The sequence below is a fragment of the Physeter macrocephalus genome, chromosome 13 (assembly GCF_002837175.3).
Source record: "Physeter macrocephalus isolate SW-GA chromosome 13, ASM283717v5, whole genome shotgun sequence".
Taxonomy (NCBI): domain Eukaryota; kingdom Metazoa; phylum Chordata; class Mammalia; order Artiodactyla; family Physeteridae; genus Physeter; species Physeter macrocephalus.
The window spans coordinates 7543969-7551154 of record NC_041226.1 but is presented as its reverse complement, the minus strand read 5'-3'; the positions used below and the strand labels follow the sequence as shown (position 1 = coordinate 7551154).

General features: G+C 47.1%; 1 protein-coding gene across 9 annotated transcripts in view; it reads left to right on the top strand.

Annotated features, from left to right (window-relative positions):
* The first annotated feature begins 4363 nt into the window (after positions 1-4363).
* KATNAL1 (katanin catalytic subunit A1 like 1) overlaps positions 4364-7186 on the top strand; it is a 106388-nt gene continuing 103565 nt past the window's right edge. For 6 of the 9 annotated variants that reach the window (XR_003682623.1, XR_008618977.1, XR_008618974.1 and 3 more), the window contains exons 1-2: positions 4664-4758; positions 6636-6807. The gene's annotated coding sequence lies outside the window, so the exon portion shown is untranslated. Of the gene's footprint in view, positions 4384-4663; positions 4759-5471; positions 5499-6635; positions 6808-7186 lie in introns of those variants that run through there. The other 3 variants (XR_008618976.1, XR_008618978.1, XR_008618975.1) reach the window with 3 other exon arrangements.

Below are 7186 nucleotides of genomic sequence, written 5' to 3'. Positions count from 1 at the left end.
GAGAAGAGGGGGGATGAGGCTGGTTCTGGAAGAGCAGTAAGAAGCTGGAGACAGGAAACACCGCTACCAGGCTAGAGGGCCGTCGGGGGGGTGATGCTGGCAGGGGCGGTGAGCCACCGGCAAGGAGCAAGTCCCTTCCCTTTCCTCCAGCCCATGCTCTGCCTCCAGGGCCCCCGGTAGCCAGATGACAAAGGAGAAGTGTGGTTTGTGCAGTTCCAGCACCAGCAACTCAAAGCAGTAGAGGGTAGGTCTGAAGCCGAAAGACTGTAGCTCTGTAACTGCCGCACAGCGCTTTGCTGGAACACGAGATACAGTCTGCATTTAATTTTCAATCGCTTTCTATTCTATTTTGTCTTACCCGACTCTACCTTAGCCTAACACATTTTACATATTAAAAAGCTGATGGGACCTGCTAAATTCTGCTCTAGGACACCTTCAAGGGTAATGGTGACTTTGCCCATTGCACTCAGTGCCACTTATCTCCTGAACTCCTTCCATACCAAAAGTCTTAAGGGAATTGTCTCCCAAGGTACCTCTCCCCTGAATACATATGGGCGGCCCCACCTTTCCACAGGATTCAGGGTGTATTAAGAGGCTGGAGGTGTCCTTTGTAGTACTAGAAGCGGGAGGACCGCCAGAGAGGAGGTTGCCCTGAGGAGAAAAGCTAAGGAACCACCAATCAAAAATATCTGTGTTCTTTTTACAGAAAAGGTGTTATAAAGATGTTTTGGGGAATACCCGAATATGCACATCAGAGGAGCTTGAAATCTAGTGAGGAGAAAAGACAAAAGCCAATGAGTAATCAATACATGATCTGTCACGAGGCAGTGTGGTTAGCTGTCAGGTGGGTGATATGGGTGGGAAATATTGTGAGTACAGGGCAGGACAGTAGGGTTGTGAGCAGGAATGATCTGGAAAGGTTTCATGTAAAGGCCTGAGTTAGTTTTGATGGAATAGGTAGAATTTAGTGGAGGGGGGAGCATTCCAGGCGAAGAGAACATTAGGAACGATAGAAGAAGCCCCTGCGTGCTTGGTGCAGCGCTGGGACCTGGGGGCCAGAACCAGTGAGGGAAATCTGAGCGTTGCCCGGGGCCGAGTTGAAGCCTTGCACATGGACAGGGTCTGTGGACTGAACGCTGGGAACCGTTCCCACGTTTAAGGAGCAGGTAGAAGAGCTGGTGAAGAACGCAGTGACGATGCTTTGAAGAGAACCAAGGTCACGGAGCACAAAGGAGGGAGGTCGGTAAACTCAAAGGCTACCAAGGCCAGGGGACTGAGAACTGAGGGAAAACTTCTGGCTTTGAACCAGAAGCGCCAAGTCTTATTTTTTTTTTTTTTTTTTTTTTTTTTGGCTGTCTTGTGGCTTGTGGGATCTTAGTTCCCTGACCAGGGATAGAACCCGGGGCACAGCAGTGGAAGCGATGAGTCCTCACCACTGGACCGCCAGGGAATTCCCACAAAGTCTCTTTAACGAGGGCGGTGGCTCTTGACCATATTGTCTATCTCGGGAGATTAATCTGTTATTACTTTCAGCCCCATCTTTTGAATTTGCACAGTGTGTTTAACTCTCACTTGAACTGGTAGAAAGTATCCAGTGAAAACACCCAACTAAAGTTTACAGGCAGTGCCCGTAGTTTCCCAGCCGTCCAGAGCCACGCTGTTTTTTAAGGCTGTGCTTCAATGGCTCGTGGTCTTCCTGTGCGTGACTGCCCTCCTTCAGCTTCCTGCAGAGCAGCTGTTTCCTTTCGCTGCTGTCATCTGCTCTCCTCAAGGGGCTTGTCCTGCTGCATGGAGGCTCGTGGATCCCAACTTCAGAAAACAAGGAGGGTTATGCGTTGGGACCTTGCATTTGGAGACCTCTTCATGGTTGTAGGCTGCACTGCGACCCCAGCCAGCTGTTTTGCAAGTGCAAGTGACTGTGAACACAGGAAACCAGGTGAAGGATCAATGGATCAGGTGAACCTGTCACCCTGACTAAACATGTGTTCAGCTGGGAGCTGATCAGTATCATCTTCCCCAGGAGTAAAGGAGAGTCTATTTATAGCCTTAAAATATATGCACAGTTGTGACCAAATTGCTAGAAGCGACAGGTCCGGGTGTTGCTTCTGTGATTGCTTCATACTCAGGTTTTGTTCTGGATTTTCTTCTTTGAATGCTATCATTTCTTCTGCACAATATAAGCTGTGATCACAAAGACTTTGGTGGTTTCTTTTCTTTCTCTTGGACATCAGAGTCTAGCTACTATCAACTGCTTCCTCACTTATACTAAATAGTTTTCATAACTGAATCCACTCTGTACGTAGCCTAAACACGTCACGTGCATAAGCTGCTTACTAATTGAGTAACTATACTGTGGGCTGAATCAAATAGAATATGCAGAAATATTCTGGGGTGAAGACAATTATTTTAATAGCTGGCATTACAGTTTCTCTTGGCAAGGCACTTTTTTTGTGTGTAGGAAAATACTTTGGTAAACAGTTTAGGAATGGAAGGTGACCCTAAGTATAGATTCGGAGACAGAGATAAGTAAAAGTACTGTATAAGGAGAGAAAAGAGGAGGGGAGGGATGGGACCACAGAGATGTTAGAGAGTGGGGAGCTGCGGTTCATACTAAAAGAGGATGGGGGTCGGTGGATGCCAAGGCCGCTGGCATACTGAAGGACTTTTAAGAGCAGGGAATTATAATTTTAGGTTATTTGCATCTTTCATTCACAACGCTTTGGTTGTTCCAAACCTTCAGAAGAGTCTGCTATACGAACAACCAAAGAAAAGAGTCTGCTTTCCACCTTGTGTGTCAGCAGGAGAAAAAAGCGTTGTAGGAGGTGAGATGTGAGGCAGTCTGTTTAGAGAAAACGAGCTCAGAGCCAGAAGTGACCCTGAAATTGTAAGCCCCCAAGGAATATGCAGTCTTGGAGAGAACACTGGCCTTCCACAAAATCTCTATGGACAAGGTGACCCCGACTGAAAACTGATGACACACAGCAGCTTGCTATTTTCAATCATAAATTCTCAAGAGGCTTTTATTACTAGAAAATGACAGGGTCAGTAATGCCTCCTTCCCCCTCCATTTACTTAAATCTGTGGGCCTCATTTTCCTCACCTGCATATTCTGGAGATTGGACCTAGAATATGTCTGTGGTCTCTGTTAGAGTCTACAGCTCTAATAATAATAGCTGCTATTTTAACGTGGTTTTTTTTAGGTAAATTTACCTACAGTGAAATGTACAAATCTCAAGTGTAGCATTTCATGAGTTTTGACAAATGTATATACCCTTGGAACCCAAATCTAAGCAAGATATAGAGCTTTTCTATCACTACAGAAAAATTCCCTCTTCAGTCAAACCACACCCTCACCTCCAGGCGCCCACCCTTCTGGCTCTCATCACGATGGATCAAAGAACTAATATTTAAAAGTTACTGTTGAATGCCAGGCTTTGTTTTAGAATGCTTCATCAGCATCAGTGCTTTTATTTCTCACGAGCACTGTGAAATGGCTCTTATCTCCATTTTGCAGATTAAAACGTTGAGCATCAGACCAATTAAGTTGCCCCTGCTTATCAGCCACCCAGTGTAGCGGCAGGGCCGTGAACGAAGAAGTGGGTTTTAGACTCACGGCATCTCTGAGACGGGTCATGGCCAGCCCACATACGATTATTTAAGAAATATTATAGTTCAATGTTCAAGTGACATCAGTGCCATTTACAAATTCTCAAGCCTCCCGAATAATCCTAAAGGCCGCATGCATTACACTTTACTAAATGATTCGTTTCTGTCCTACACAGAAAACGGCAGAAAGGAGGTGTGAGAGGTTGCAAATTCGGTCTTACTGGTGAAAAAACCCAAAAGAGGTGGCTTAGGTTCCAAACATGCATCGAGGCAGGGCCCGCGGGGATGCCGGGATAGGCGGCGAGGGAACAGCTGGACCAGCGACCTTTAAGGAGCCTGGCGCCGCTCCTTCCTCTGACGCCACAGGCATCCTCTCAGAATAGAGCAGGCTCGATGCGCTCGCCGAGAGAACGGACACGCGTCCTGCCACGGGGATTGGATGCTGCCGCGCAGGGCTCATCGGCAGCACTGGAGTTCAATTCGTCACCCGTCCTCCTCAATGCCACCGTCTCCCTCCGCTCCTAGGCGCACCCTAGTGCCTCCCTGCCCCGGCACCTGGGTGGGTTCCCAAGCTCCTCCCCAAAGCTGACTTCGAGCCCCACGCCCTACAGGCCCACGGCTGCCATGGCAACCGTACGCCGCCGCCGCCGCCGCCTCTACACGCCAGCCGCGAACTAACGGACTCCGCGGCGGCGGCGGCGGACTATGCCCCACCCCCGCCCCACCCCCACCCCACCTGGACCGCAGCAAAACAGTCGGTCGATCTGCGGCACCTAGGTAATGAATCCGAAGGAGACGGGCGCCAGCTACAGAGCCGGTGGTGGGGTATCCGGCTTGACAGCCCCACCCCTGCTCCCGCCGCGGGAGAGGCGGGGGCCGTGCGCGGCGGGGGAGGCAGTGCGTGCCGTGCGGGACGGGGAGAGCCGCGGGCGCGCATGGCATGATGGGGATTGTAGTTCAGCGGCTCCTTGGGCTCGCGGCCTTGGCGGGGCGGCCTGGACGGGAGAACTACAAAGCCCGGCGTCCCCGACACCTGGGAAAGACCGATAAACTTCGATCCGAGCGGAGAGAGACAATCTTTCTCTTTGTGTTGAGGGGGGCTGTGGGGTGGTCGCGGAATTGGGTTCTGAGCGCTGGGAAGGGGAAGTGGAGGTGAGACTTGGGCTTTCCGCCCCGCCATTTGGCCCGCCCCGGTTGCAGCACTGGCCCCACCCCGGCCCGGCCACCGCCCCGTGTAGTCTCTGGGAGGAGCGGCCGCCCAGGCTGCAGGGCCTCGGGCCTTCGGCGCCTCTCCCCCCCAGGTTGCTGCCTCTCGGTGCAGAACCGTATGTATGGCACACGTTTGATGGGAGACCCGAAAAACTATATTTTAACAGGGGTTTCTCCTTTTCCCTGATTCCCTCCTTTATTTCTAGGTATTTGATCAGATTTGTTCTGAAGTAGTTAGGAGGTGTTTGCATTAATTAAAGCCATTGATTAATAATTACTCAAAGGGCATTAATGTTTAAAGGTTAAGTGTAGAAGTAGAGAAAAGATACCATGCTGTTATATGGTAGTATCTGATATTTTTACTGTTTTGCATTTTGCATTTTATTTATTGAGGGTCAAGATTCACCCCCGCCTACTAGCCTGAACACTGCCGACACATATTTTGATTCTATTTGAAACCTCAGTTCAACGTTAAATCACTAATGTTTTTGAAATACAGACTTGTCTTTTTATTTCATTTTTTTTCAGCAGTGGGTAGTAATAATTATTTTCTTTTTTATAACATTTTTCAGAATTTCTCAGGACCATTTTTCAGAACGGAAAGCGCCATGTTCTTTCTTTCTTTCTTTTTTTTAATGCTCTGGAATACACCTTAGCGCCTGAAGTTTGCTCAGGCCCTGGCGGTAAGGAAGCTGACAGAGATTTAGAAAACCTGCCTTGTCTACCCTTTAACATTTTTTGATAGGTAGAATACCATCCTAGAAATTTGGCATTTTACAGTGGTATGTTGGAAAATTATTGATGTATTGTGGGCTTATTTTGTGTGTGTATGTTTTAAAACAAGAAAACAACATAAGGCCACTATAAAATTCCTTTTATTTCCATTAAATGAAGTTGGCCTCTGTAAACTATACTTAACGTAGCAGTTTCATAGGAGGAGATAAAAAGTAGGATTAGTAAGACCAGTAGAAAAAAATCTAGACCTTATGGTATACAGTATAAGGATTTGAAATATCTTATTTATTGATTCAGGATTTGTTTATTCATTCATTCAAGATTTGTTAAGGACCTATTATGTGCCAGGCAATATATACCAGGTGGTGGGAATTAAGAGATGATAGAATATAGTCTGTGTCCTGCGTGGGCACACATTCGTGTCATCACAGTAGTGTGGGAGAGAGGTGCAAGTTGCTGTGAGCCTCGAGTGGGAATACGTGGTAATATCACAGTGACGTGTATTGAATACTTACTCTGTGGGAGGGACTCTCTGGCATATTTTGCATGCAACCCCTTATTTAATCCTCACAGCAATCCTGTGAAGTCGCTGCTGTTATCTAGAGATGAGGAAACAGCTTTAGAGACCTTGCCCGAAGTCATAGCTGATAAGGTGTGAACCTGGGATTTCAACCCAAGTGGGTCTAACTCATCTCAGTCATGATCTCAACCACTGATGCCGTTCTCCACACCCTTTGGAAGAAAGGTCCTGATTCTGTCTAGGGAGATTAGGAGAAGCCTCCAGAATGATGTGACATTTGACTTGTGTTAGGAAAGTTGCTTAAGCTTTTACTGGAGAGAGGCTGAGGAATGTCATTCTAGGCAAACGGCATAACAAAAGCAAAGGAAAAATTGGAGTGCTTTGTGTTTGCGGAACCCTAGGTCATTCTGATGACTAAATCCCAGCATACTTGCAATGTAGTGGGGGAGACCAGATCTCGAAGTACGTGGTACCACGACAAAGCGTTTAGAAGTTTTCCTCAACATGGGGTGACTGTTGAAGAAGTTCTGATGGAGTAGTGCCATTTATTGGGTTTGTATTTTAGGAAGACCTCTGGCTCCAGTGTGGAGAATGGATCCAGGAGAGTGGTGATACGAAGACCCGTTTTAGGGAAAAAAAAAAAAAAAAAAAAAAAAAAGTCCAGTAAAGAAATGAAAAGAGCCTAAAGTAAGCAGTCGGAGTTATGGAAAGACATGGACTGCAGGGGTATTTAAGAGGTAAAATTGATATGACTTAATAAGAGTTTGGATGTTGGGGGCTAGAAAGATTTGGAATCCTAAGACAAATGATTCTTAGTTTTCTGGCTAGGATGACTGATGGGGATAGGGAAACCACTGATCGAGATGCGGAGGAGCAGGTTTTTATCGGGGCAAAAGATAAAGATAAATCAGTTTACTTTTGAGTATTTGTTCAAGGTTCCTGTAGGATATTCAGGTAAGGAGGCATGTGTATCCCGAGTTAGCACAGAGCTCAGAGGTAGAGGTTTACATGTAGATAAGTAGCTATAGGAGAGAATGGACCAGCTCACATAGGAGGAACGTGTAGCTATGAAAAAAGAAGAGGTTTGGATATGGAACCCTTGGGAAACAGCATTTA